Source organism: Ranitomeya imitator, chromosome 1, assembly GCF_032444005.1.
Source record: "Ranitomeya imitator isolate aRanImi1 chromosome 1, aRanImi1.pri, whole genome shotgun sequence".
Classification (NCBI taxonomy): domain Eukaryota; kingdom Metazoa; phylum Chordata; class Amphibia; order Anura; family Dendrobatidae; genus Ranitomeya; species Ranitomeya imitator.
Window position 1 is genome coordinate 1,118,019,758 of NC_091282.1, and position 12,413 is coordinate 1,118,032,170.

General features: G+C 44.7%; 1 protein-coding gene and 1 long non-coding RNA gene across 2 annotated transcripts in view; one reads left to right on the forward strand and one right to left on the reverse strand.

The window, feature by feature from the left end:
* TUSC3 (tumor suppressor candidate 3) overlaps nucleotides 1-12,413 on the reverse strand; it is a 489,870-nt gene that overhangs the window by 21,055 nt on the left and 456,402 nt on the right. The gene's annotated exons all lie outside the window — the stretch shown is intronic.
* Nucleotides 4,654-12,413, forward strand: part of LOC138656985 (uncharacterized) — a 30,100-nt gene continuing 22,340 nt past the window's right edge. Inside the window, exon 1 of the long non-coding RNA XR_011316992.1 lies at nucleotides 4,654-4,706. This is a non-coding gene — a long non-coding RNA (uncharacterized lncRNA). The remainder of the gene's footprint in view (nucleotides 4,707-12,413) is intronic.

Sequence of the window (12,413 nt, forward strand, 5' to 3'; positions counted from 1 at the left end):
CCAATAACAACAACAGCTTGTCATGAAAAAAAATAATACTTCCTACAGCTCTGCTGATGAAAAATTGAGAAACATACAGCTCTCAAAATATGGCGACCCAAAAACAAAAAAAATATTTTTTTTCAAAGAGTGTATTTTATTGTACAAAAATAATAAAAAAAGAAAACAATATAAATTTGATATTGCCATGTTTGTATTAATCTAAAAAGTAAAGTTAACAATTTACTTACAAAGCAAAACACATAGAGTAAAATTTTAAATGCAAAAAAATATTGGCAGAATTGCTGTTTCGTTTATATTTTTCCCAAACAGTTAATGAAAGTCTGTGACTTCGTTATCTTTAATCCAAAATGATGCCTCTACGCAAGACAACTCATCCAGAAAAAAAAGCAAGTCCGCATATGACTTACACTACCGTTCGTTATTTTTTAAAGAAAAGCACAGTTTTTTTCCAATGAAGCTAACATTAAATGATTCAGACATACACTCTATACATTGTTAACCCCTTTACCCCCAAGGGTGGTTTGCACGTTAATGACCGGGCCAATTTTTACAATTCTGACCACTGTTCCTTTATGAGGTTATAACTCTGGAACGCTTCAACAGATCCCGGTGATTCTGACAATATTTTCTCGTGACATATTGTACTTCATGATAGTGGTAAAATTTCTTTGATATTACCTGCGTTTATTTATGAAAAAAATTTCGCAATTTTCCAAATTTGAATTTTTATGCTCTTAAATCACAGACATATGTCACACAAAATACTTAATAAGTAACATTTCCCACATGTCTACTTTACATCAGCACAATTTTGGAGCCAAATTTTTTTTTTGTTAGTTAGTTATAAGGGTTAAATATTGACCAGCAATTTCTCATTTTTACAACACCATTTTTTTAGGGACCACATCACATTTGAAGTCATTTTGAGGGGTTTATATGATATAAAATACCCAAGTGTGACACCATTCTAAAAACTGCACCCCTCAAGGTGCTCAAAACCGTATTCAAGAAGTTTATTAACCCTTCAGGTGTTTCACAGGAATTTTTGGAATGTTTAAAAAAAAAATGAACATTTAACTTTTTTTCACAAAAAATTTACTTCAGCTCCAATTTGTTTTATTTTTCCAAGGGTTATAGGTGAAATTGGACCGCAAAAGTTGTTGTACAATTTGTCCTGAGTACGCTGATACCCCATATGTGGGGGTAAACCACTGTTTGGGCGCATGGCAGAGCTCGGAAGGGAAGGAGCGCCATTTGACTTTTTCAATGCAAAATTGACTGGAATTGAGATGGGACGCCATGTTGCATTTGGAGAACACCTGATGTGCCTAAACATTGAAACCCCCACAAGTGACACCATTTTGGAAACTAGGAACATATCTAGATGTGTGGTGAGCACTTTGACCCACCAACTGCTTCACAGAAGTTTATAATGCAGAGCCGTAAAACTGAAAAAATCCTATTTTTTCACAAAAATGATCTTTTCGCCCCAATTTTTTATTTTCCCAAGGGTAAGAGAAGAAATTGGACCCCAAAAGTTGTGCAATTTGTGCTGAGTACCCTGATACCCCATATGTCGGGGTAAACCACTGTTTGGTCGCATGGCAGAGCTCGGAAGGGAAGGAGCGCCGTTTGACTTTTCAATGCAAAATTGACTGGAATTGAGATGGGACACCATGTTGCGTTTGGAGAGCCCCTGATGTGCCTAAACAGTGGAAACACCCAATTTTAACTGAAACCCTAACCCAAACACACCCCTAACCCTAATCCCAAACACACCCCTAACCCCAACCACACCCCTTACCCTAATCCCAACCCCAACCACACCCCTAATCCCAACCATAACCCTAACCACACCCCTAACCCTGACACACCCCTTACCGTAATCCGAACCGTAAATGTAATCCAAACCCTAACCCCAACCCTATCCCTAACTCTAGCACTAGCCATAACACTAGCCCTAACCCTAGCCTTAATCCTAGCCATAACCCTAACCCTAGCCCTAATCCTAATGGAAAAATGGAAATAAATACATTTTTTAAATTTTTTTATTTTTCCTTAAGGGGGTGATGAAGGAGGGTTTTATTTACTATTTATAGCGGGTTTTCTAGCGGATTTTTATGATTGGCAGCTGTCACACACTAAAAGACGCTTTTTATTGCAAACAATATTTTTCGCATTACCACATTTTGAGAGCTATAATTTTTTCATATTTTGGTCCACAGAGTCATGTGAGGTCTTGTTTTTTTGCGAGACGGGTTGACATTTTTATTGGTAACATTGGTGACTTCCGGTCACCTGACCGGTTGGCGCTTTATACAGCAGCATTGTCAGAGCAACACCAGCTTCTCCCCGCTTAGGCATAATTTTGCCAGCTCTCTCACCGTACCACCAACGTCGATTCATACTGCCGCCTACCCTGTGATATCATTGGATGTAAGCTCAGTTTCAACGCAGATAAGTACCGCCATATATTTTACCGCCTTACTTATCAGTATAACTTTTTACCCCACAGCTGTATGTGCATGTATCATTGACCACATTGCGGCACCAGCACTACTCCCACTTAAAGTGGTAAATATACATTTCCTTACCTATTTACAATATGGATCTCTTTATAGAACATCATCCATACTAGTACATAGGCAACTTGTTTCCCCTTTTTGCAGCCATATTACCAATGATCAATCCTGCGATTCCAGTTCATATTTGATCCAGTGTGGTAAACTTCATTTAATCCATTTTTTAATCTTTCCCTCCACTCCACTCCCTCTGCATGTTGCACGGTCACAAAACCATAATTTTACTGCTCTACTTTTAGTACTACACTATGATTCTGCCTACCATACCACTCTATTATTAAAGACAACATTTACCATGGGGGTTCACAATGCTTTATTATTCCTAACAGGACATACCCATCACATATTCCTTTTCCCTAAGGGGATGTACAAGTACGACTTGTTGAAGTAACATTGCAACGGTATGTCTGTTTATTCATCTTTTGTCTTTTCCATCTCATCATGCTATACAACCATACCATGTATGAGTTTTTTCAATCCTTCTCATGCCTAGCCTCCTTTTGATGCTCCTTATACCAACGATATGCGTTTTTATATTCATATGTAACCTATTACCTAATACACTTATTCGTTATTTAATTCCTCTTGACATGTGTTCATCCTCTTTGTAAATATGTAATATATGCTTTGTAATTATATGTCCCACTGTATATATTGCATATTATATATTTTTTAATTTACCGTATATACTCGAGTATAAGCCGAGATTTTCAGCCCAAATTTTTGGGCTGAAAGTGCCCCTCTCGGCTTATACTCGAGTCAAGGTGGGTGGCAAGGTCGGCGGGTGAGGGGGTGAGGGCGCTGAGGCATACTTACCTAGTCCCAGCGATCCTGGCGCTCCCTGCCGTCCCACGGTCTTCTGTGCTGCAGCTTCTTCCCCTCTTCAGCGGTTACGTGGGACCGCTCATTACAGAAATGAATAGGCGGCTCCACCTCCCATAGGGGTGGAGCCGCCTATTCATTTCTCTAATCAGCGGTAACGGTGACCGCTGATAGAGGAAGAAGCTGCGGCACCGAAGACAGCTGTCCGGGGGAAGGAGCCGGACGCCGGGACCAGGTAAGTATGTAATATTCACCTGTCCGCATTCCAGCCGCCGGGCGCCGCTCCATCTTCCCGGCGTCTCTGCGCTCTGACTGTGCAGGTCAGAGGGCGCGATGACGCATATAGTGTGCGCGGCGCCCTCTGCCTGATCAGTCAGTGCGGAGAGACGCTGGGACCGGACGCTGGGAGCTGCAATCAAGAGAGGTGAGTATGGCTTTTTTTTTTTTTTACTGCAGCAGCAGCGGCAATGGCACAGATTTCTATGGGGAACTATGAACGGTGCAGAGCACTATATGAGGCACAGCTGTAGGGAACTATGAACGGTGCAGAGCACTATATGAGGCACAGCTATAGGGAACTATGAACGGTGCAGAGCACTATATGGGGCACAGCTATAGGGAACTATGAACGGTGCAGAGCACTATATGGCACAGCTATAGGGAACTATGAACGGTGCAGAGCACTATATGGGGCACAGCTATAGGGAACTATGAACGGTGCAGAGCACTATATGGGGCACAGCTATAGGGAACTATGAACGGTGCAGAGCACTATACATGCAGGCGTGCATTCGTGCACTTGTATTCGTGTATTTTTATTCAAAGTACTTTTTTTTCTAAGTACTCGGCAGTTATAACATGGCAGAATATAATCAAGCATCTCTTCTCTCTTCATACAGGTAAACAGATCATTCATTCTCTGAGCTGAAATATCCTGCATGTCTATTGCTCCAGTCCCTGACAGCAAGCAGCTTGAATGGTAAACAGATCATTCATTCTCTGAGCTGAAATATCCTGCATGTCTATTGCTCCAGTCCCTGACAGCAAGCAGCTTGAATGGTAAACAGATCATTCATTCTCTGAGCTGAAATATCCTGCATGTCTATTGCTCCAGTCCCTGACAGCAAGCAGCTTGAATGGTAAACAGATCATTCATTCTCTGAGCTGAAATATCCTGCATGTCTATTGCTCCAGTCCCTGACAGCAAGCAGCTTGAATGGTAAACAGATCATTCATTCTCTGAGCTGAAATATCCTGCATGTCTATTGCTCCAGTCCCTGACAGCAAGCAGCTTGAATGGTATCTGAGTCATTCCATCTTCGGCATTGAATCCTGCATATATCTATATATGTTAGTCATCCTATTATGCATTTTTTGTGTTTATAGATATTTAATCTGACTTTGCATGTCCTTACTCAGCGAGATCACATAACTGTTTCAAAGTGGTCTATGATCCATGTAGACCTGGACATTTGTTTATCTGATCACTACATTTATTGTGTCCTGTTGTCTCAACTGAGTTTGATTGATTGCTAACGAGCTTTAACACAAAAAAAAAAAAAAATAAAAAAAATAGGAAGATCTAAGGGCTAGCCTTCTATAAATGTAGACTTAGCTTGGGGAAGCATTCATGCAGGGGTGCATTCGTGCACTTGTATTCGTGTATTTTTATTCAAAGTACTTTTTTTTCTAAGTACTCGGCAGTTATAACATGGCAGTTAGACAGGGCAGGAGACAGGTAAGACAATCTAAATCTATTCCCTATTCACTTGAAACAACACAAATACTCACCATATTTATTTGCATATTCTATATCCTGGCTGCTGCATTCACTCACATTCACCGCCCTTGCATTAACTCTCTACACTCCATCCATATCGGCCCCTCTGTCCTTGCCTCTCCTATGTATAGCACTCATGCTCTGTTCACATTGCTTAGCAGCGCAGATCCATTCAGTCCCAACATCCAACACAAGAGACGCTCTCACAAATCACTTAACCATCTGCTCACTCTTTCGATCCTCCTCCTCCTAGTTGCTGGAGACATCTCTCCAAACCCCGGCCCCCCATGTTATAGCCAGTCAAACCTCCCAATTGCTACACCCAGAAACCCCTCTAACCTTATTAATATTCCCTGCATGCCTTCTGTCTCTTTGAATTGTGCCCTTTGGAATTCTCGCTCTGTGTGTAATAAACTCTCCTTCATCCATGACTTCTTCCTTTCTAATTCTCTTAATCTCCTGGCTCTTACTGAAACCTGGATCCAGCAGTCAGACACCACCGCTGCTGCTGCTCTTTCATATGGTGCACTACACTTTTCTCATACCCCAAGATCGGACAACAGAGCAGGTGGAGGCGTTGGTCTGCTCCTTTCACCAAAATGTACTTTCCAAGTTATCCCCCAAGTACCCTCACTTGTCTTCCCTTCCTTTGAGGTCCATGTGGTCAGACTCTACGTCCCCTTCTCCATGCGAGTGGTGGTGGTGTATCGTCCTCCCGGCCCCTCTCATCAGTTCCTGGATCACTTTGCCACCTGGCTTCCACACTTTCTTTCCTGTGACACCCCCACCCTTATCATGGGTGATTTCAACATCCCTATTGCCTCTCCCCTCTCCCCATCTGCTTCTCACCTTTTGGCTCTAACCTCCTCTTTCGGCCTCTCGCAGCATACTAACTCGCCAACACATGAAGATGGAAACTCCCTTGACTTGGTCTTCTCCCGGCTTTGCTCAGTGGATGATTTCACAAACTCCCCTCTCCCACTCTCTGACCACCACCTTCTTTCATTCTCTATCAAGAACTGCCATCCCGCTCAGGTCACCCCCACTTTCCACACTTATAGAAACATACAGGCCATTAACACCCAGGAACTTATGAAGAACTTGCAGTCCTCATTGGCCCCAATCTCCTCCATCTCATGTCCTGATTCTGCTCTGAAGCATTACAATGAAACCCTGCAAAGTGCTCTGGATGAAGCTGCTCCTCCTATACATAAAACAACTCGGCACAGACGGCAACAACCGTGGCACACGCTGCAAACACGTTTCCTGCAGCGGTGCTTCAGGTGCGCAGAACGTCTGTGGAGAAAATCTAATCTACCCGAAGATTTCATCCATTATAAGTTCATGCTAAAGACATACAATTCTGCCCTTCACCTCTCCAAACAAACCTACTTCAACACCCTCATCACCTCCCTGTCCAATAACCCTAAACGTCTCTTTGACACGTTCCAGTCCCTACTCAACCCAAGAGCGCAGGCCCCAACCACGGATCTTCGTGCTGACGATCTGGCCAATTACTTCAAAGAAAAAATTGACCATATTCGACAGGAAATCATCTCCCAATCTCTTCATACCATGCACTGTCCTCCCTCCCCCACTGCATCTAGTTCACTCTCTGACTTTGAACCAGTCACAGAAGAAGAAGTAAGCAGGCTCCTTGCATCTTCTCGCCCGACCACTTGCACCAGTGACCCCATTCCGTCACATCTCCTCCAGTCCCTTTCCCCGGCTGTCACCTCTCACCTAACAAAAATATTCAACCTTTCCCTCACTTCCGGTATTTTTCCCTCCTCATTTAAGCATGCCATCATACATCCATTACTTAAAAAACCATCCCTCGACCAAAACTGTGCCGCTAATTATAGACCTGTCTCTAATCTTCCCTTCATCTCTAAACTCCTCGAACGCCTGGTCCACTCCCGTCTTACCCGCTATCTCTCAGATAACTCTCTTCTCGACCCTCTTCAATCTGGTTTCCGCTCTTTACACTCTACTGAAACTGCCCTCACTAAAGTCTCTAATGACCTACTAACAGCTAAATCTAATGGTCACTACTCCATGCTAATTCTCTTGGATCTCTCTGCAGCATTTGATACTGTGGATCATCAGCTCCTCCTCACTATGCTCCGCTCCATTGGCCTCAAGGACACCGCTCTCTCCTGGTTCTCCTCCTATCTCTCTGACCGATCCTTCACTGTATGTTTCGCTGGTTCCTCCTCCTCTCACCTTCCCCTTACTGTTGGGGTTCCTCAAGGATCAGTCCTAGGCCCCCTCCTCTTCTCTTTGTATACTGCCCCTATTGGACAAACAATCAGTAGATTTGGCTTCCAGTACCATCTCTATGCTGACGACACCCAACTATACACTTCTTCTCCTGATCTCACGCCTGCCTTATTAGAAAACACCAGTGATTGTCTTACCGCTGTCTCTAGCATCATGTCCTCCCTCTATCTGAAACTAAACCTGTCAAAAACTGAACTCCTCGTGTTTTCTCCCTCTACTAACCTACCTTTGCCTGACATTGCCATCTCCGTTTGCGGTTCCACCATTACTCCAAAGCAACATGCCCGCTGCCTTGGGGTCATCCTTGATTCTGACCTTTCATTCACCCCCCACATCCGATCACTGGCTCGCTCTTCTTACCTGCATCTCAAAAACATTTCTAGAATTCGCCCTTTTCTTACTTTCGACTCTGCAAAAACTCTTACTGTTTCACTTATTCATTCTCGTCTGGACTATTGTAACTCTCTACTAATCGGCCTCCCTCTTACCAAACTCTCCCCGCTCCAATCTGTCCTGAATGCTGCTGCCAGGATCATATTCCTCACCAACCGTTACACCGATGCCTCTACCTTGTGCCAGTCATTACACTGGTTACCCATCCACTCAAGAATCCAGTACAAAACTACTACCCTCATCCACAAAGCACTCCATGGCTCAGCACCACCCTACATCTCCTCTCTGGTCTCAGTCTACCACCCTACCCGTGCCCTCCGCTCCGCTGATGACCTCAGGTTAGCATCCTCAATAATCAGAACCTCCCACTCCCGTCTCCAAGACTTTACACGTGCTGCGCCGATTCTTTGGAATGCACTACCTAGGATAATACGATTAATCCCCAATCCCCACAGTTTTAAGCGTGCCCTAAAAACTCATTTGTTCAGACTGGCCTACCGCCTCAATGCATTAACCTAACGATCCCTGTGTGGCCTATATTAAAAAAAAAAAAAAATTAATTAACTGGTTCATGCAGCTTTACATGAACACCCGAGCCTTACACTATGGCTGGTCCGAATAACTATAGCAATTGTTACCATCCACCTCTCGTGTCTCCCCTTTTCCTCATAGTTTGTAAGCTTACGAGCAGGGCCCTCACTCCTCTTGGTATCTGTTTTGAACTGTATTTCTGTTATGCTGTAATGTCTATTGTATGTACAAGTCCCCTCTATAATTTGTAAAGCGCTGCGGAATATGTTGGCGCTATATAAATAAAAATTATTATTATTATTATTATTATTACTATATGGGGCACAGCTATAGGGAACTATGAACAGTGCAGAGCACTATATGAGGCACAGCTATAGGGAACTATGAATGGTGCAGAGCACTATATGGGGCACAGCTATGGGGAACTATGAACGGTGCAGAGCACTATATGGGGCACAGCTATGGGGCAATAATGAACGGTGCAGAGCACTATATGGCTCAGCTATGGGGAAATAATGATCTATTTTTATTTTTGACATTCACCGGTAGCTGCTGCATTTCCACCCTAGGCTTATACTCGAGTCAATACGTTTTCCCAGTTTTTTGTGGCAAAATTAGGGGGGTCGGCTTATACTTGGGTCGGCTTATACTCGAGTATATACGGTAATTTTTTTCAGCGACATTGTGATCAAGGCCACAGAGTGGCCTAACCGTCAAATTACCTGTCGCTTATCACCTATAAATAAAAATATAAACTTGAATCAAATATGTCATGTTATGAGTGCAGTGATTTTAGACTTTACCTATTGATGGGATTATTGATTCCATTCACTGGCACCTTACATTTAAAACTCTAGTCGTGTGCTAGCCATTTATTCTTTCTATTCTTGTTCTTAGAAATGAAGGCTATTCCATGAGAGAAACTGCGAAGAAACTGAAGGTTTCCTACAATGGTGTCTACTACTCCCTTCAGAGAGCACAAACAGGCTCTTACCAGAGTAGAAAGAGTAGTGGGAGGCCCCGCTGCACAACTGAGCAGCAAGACAAGTACATTAGAGTCTGTAGTTTGAGAAATCGATGCCTCACAGGCCCTCAACAGGCAACTTCATTAAATAGTACACGCAAAATGCCAGCACCAACGTCTACAGTGATGAGGCGACTCCGGGATGCTGGCCTTCAGGGCAGAGTGGCAAAGAAAAAACTATATCTGAGACTGGCTAATAAAAGGAAAAGATTAATATGGGCAAAAGAACACAGACATTGGACAGAGGAAAATTGGAAAAAAGTGTTATGGACAGACAAATCCAAGTTTGAGGTGTTTGGATCACACAGAAGAACATTTGTGAGATACAGAACAACTGAAAAGATGCTGGAAGAGTGCCTGACGTCATCTGTCAAGCATGGTGGAGGTAATGTGATGGTCTGCGGTTGCTTTGGTGCTGGTAAAGTGGGAGATTTGTAGAAGGTATAAGGGATTTTGAATTAGGAAGGCTATCACGCCATTTTGCAAAGCTATGCCATACCCTGTGGACAGCGTTTGATTGGAGCCAATTTCAACTTACAGCAGGACAATGACCCAACGCACACCTCCAAATTATCCAAGAACTATTTAGGGAAGAAGCAGGCAACTGGTATTCTATCTGTAATGGATTGGGCAGTGCAGTTACCAGATCTCAACCCCATTGAGCTGTTGTGGGAGCAGCTTGACCGTATGGTATGCAAAAAGTGCCCATCAAGCCAAACCAACTTGTGGGAGGGGCTTCTGGAAGCATGGGGTGAAATTTCTCCATATTAATTAACAGCAAATTAGCAGCAAATTAACTGCGAAAATGCCAATGGTCTGCAATGCTGTAATTGCTGCAAAGGGAGCATTCTTTGACGAAAGCAATGTTTGAAGGAGAAAATTATTATTTCAAATAAAATTCTTTTTTTCAAACTTTATCAATGTCTGGACTAGATTTTCAATTCATTTGGCAACTCATTTGATTAATAAAAGTGTGAGTTTTCATGGAAAACACAAAATTGTCTGGATGACCCTAAACTTTTGAATGGTAGTGTATTTTGCAGGAAAAAAAAAATAAAAAGTTATGACTCCTGGAATGCAACAATAGAAAATTTTTTAAAAAATGGTCTGAAATAAAGGTCAAACCTGGTTGTTATGTCAAGAGGTTAACTTTCAAAAGACAATCTGAGGGTGTTAGGACTGGCGGAACGCACCAAGACAGATGGTATAGATGCGTTCGCAGTCCGGGGTCCACCGTGCAGGTGAAAACCTGCTGCTAGCAATTAGCAGACTATATGGCGGTACACTAGAGTATACACGCGTGGGTTAACCTCACCCAGCGTGAAAGAAGCAATCCTGTTAAGGCACAGGACCGCGGTACCGCACCTAAAGCGCGAGCAAGTAGTCAGCGAACTCAACCCCAACTGGGATTGAAGTCCGATTAGACCCTTGCTGGCGCAACACCGCAACTGGGTGTGAAATGAAACAGAAGAGCATGCAGTGCCGCACTGACGAACGCCACTAACCACCCAGGCTTGGGTAAGGAAAGCACAGAGGAAGTGCACGGCGCCGTACTGGCGGTCACAGCAACTGGACGCTATAATGTGTGACTAGTGCTGTAGGATAAGTCGGGCGCTAGGTAGCAGCCATACACCTTCCGCGAACAGTCATACTATAGGGTAGGGGTATCCAAGGACGACTTGCACTCACAACATACACACATTAGCAATTGTTTGACAATACTAGCGCATGGCCGTGCGGTCATGCGCAGTTTATATAGCAGCAGCACAGGAAGTGGCCACAGCACTTTTGCCCTTCTAGGACCTGCCAAGAGGACCAATGGAATGTGCTGCAGAGCCTGAGCACATGACCCTCGATCTCCAACGGGAGACCTTACGCTGGGCATGCTCAGTACGTGCAGACAAGGACTTAGTCCCAGAGAAGTCCGCTCGCTGCTGACCAGCACAGACTTTAATAGCAGAGACTGGAGAAGCAGCAGTAACTCTCAGAACAGAGTGAGAATGAGCAAGACGCTGGGACCGACGTCCTTGCTGAGCAGACTCCACTGCGGCTGGACAAGAATGGGAGACCGCAGCGGAGGTGGCTCGAGATTCCCCCTGTGCAGAAGCGGGAACTCGACCCCTAACATTACCCCCCCTCCTAGGGCCCCCCCTCCTTGGGCCTCGCTACGTTCGAAGGCAGCAATGAGCTGCGGAGCCCGAATGTGCTCAACAGGCTCCCAGGACCTGTCCTCGGGGCCATAACCCTTCCAGTCCACCAAATAAAATTTTTTACCACGCACCACCTTGCACCCCAAAATAGCGTTCACCTCATAATCGTCCGAAGACGAACCCGATGTCCCAGCAGATGACTCGGAGAACCGGGACATATACACGGGTTTCAAGAGGGACACATGAAAGGTGTCGGTGATACCCGGGCGTGGCGGAAGTGCCAAACGATAGACCACAGGATTAACCTGCTCGAGGACCTTGAAAGGACCCAAGTAGCGAGGAGCAAATTTAGTGGACTCAACTCGCAGCCTGATGTTACGGGCGGAGAGCCACACCAAGTCGCCAGGAGCAAAGGTCGGAGCGGGGCGCCGATGAGCATCGGTGGAGGACCTCATTCTCTCCTTAGAGGCCCGAATGGCATCCTGAGTGCGGTCCCAAATATCCCGTGCCTCCACAGCCCAGTCTGCCACCCTGGAGTCGGCGGAAGACACGGGCATAGGCACAGGTACCCGTGGATGCTGACCATAGTTGAGGAGGAATGGGGTTTGTCCAGTGGAGTCGGCTACGGCGTTGTTCAGTGCAAACTCTGCCCATGATAGCAAGGATGCCCAGTCATCCTGCCTGGCTGAAACAAAATGTCGCAGGTATGTGACCAAGGTCTGGTTGGCCCTCTCTACCAACCCATTCGTCTCGGGATGATAAGCGGAAGAGATATTCAACTCAATACTGAGAAGACGACACAGCTCTCTCCAGAACCGAGACGCAAACTGGGGACCCCGGTCACT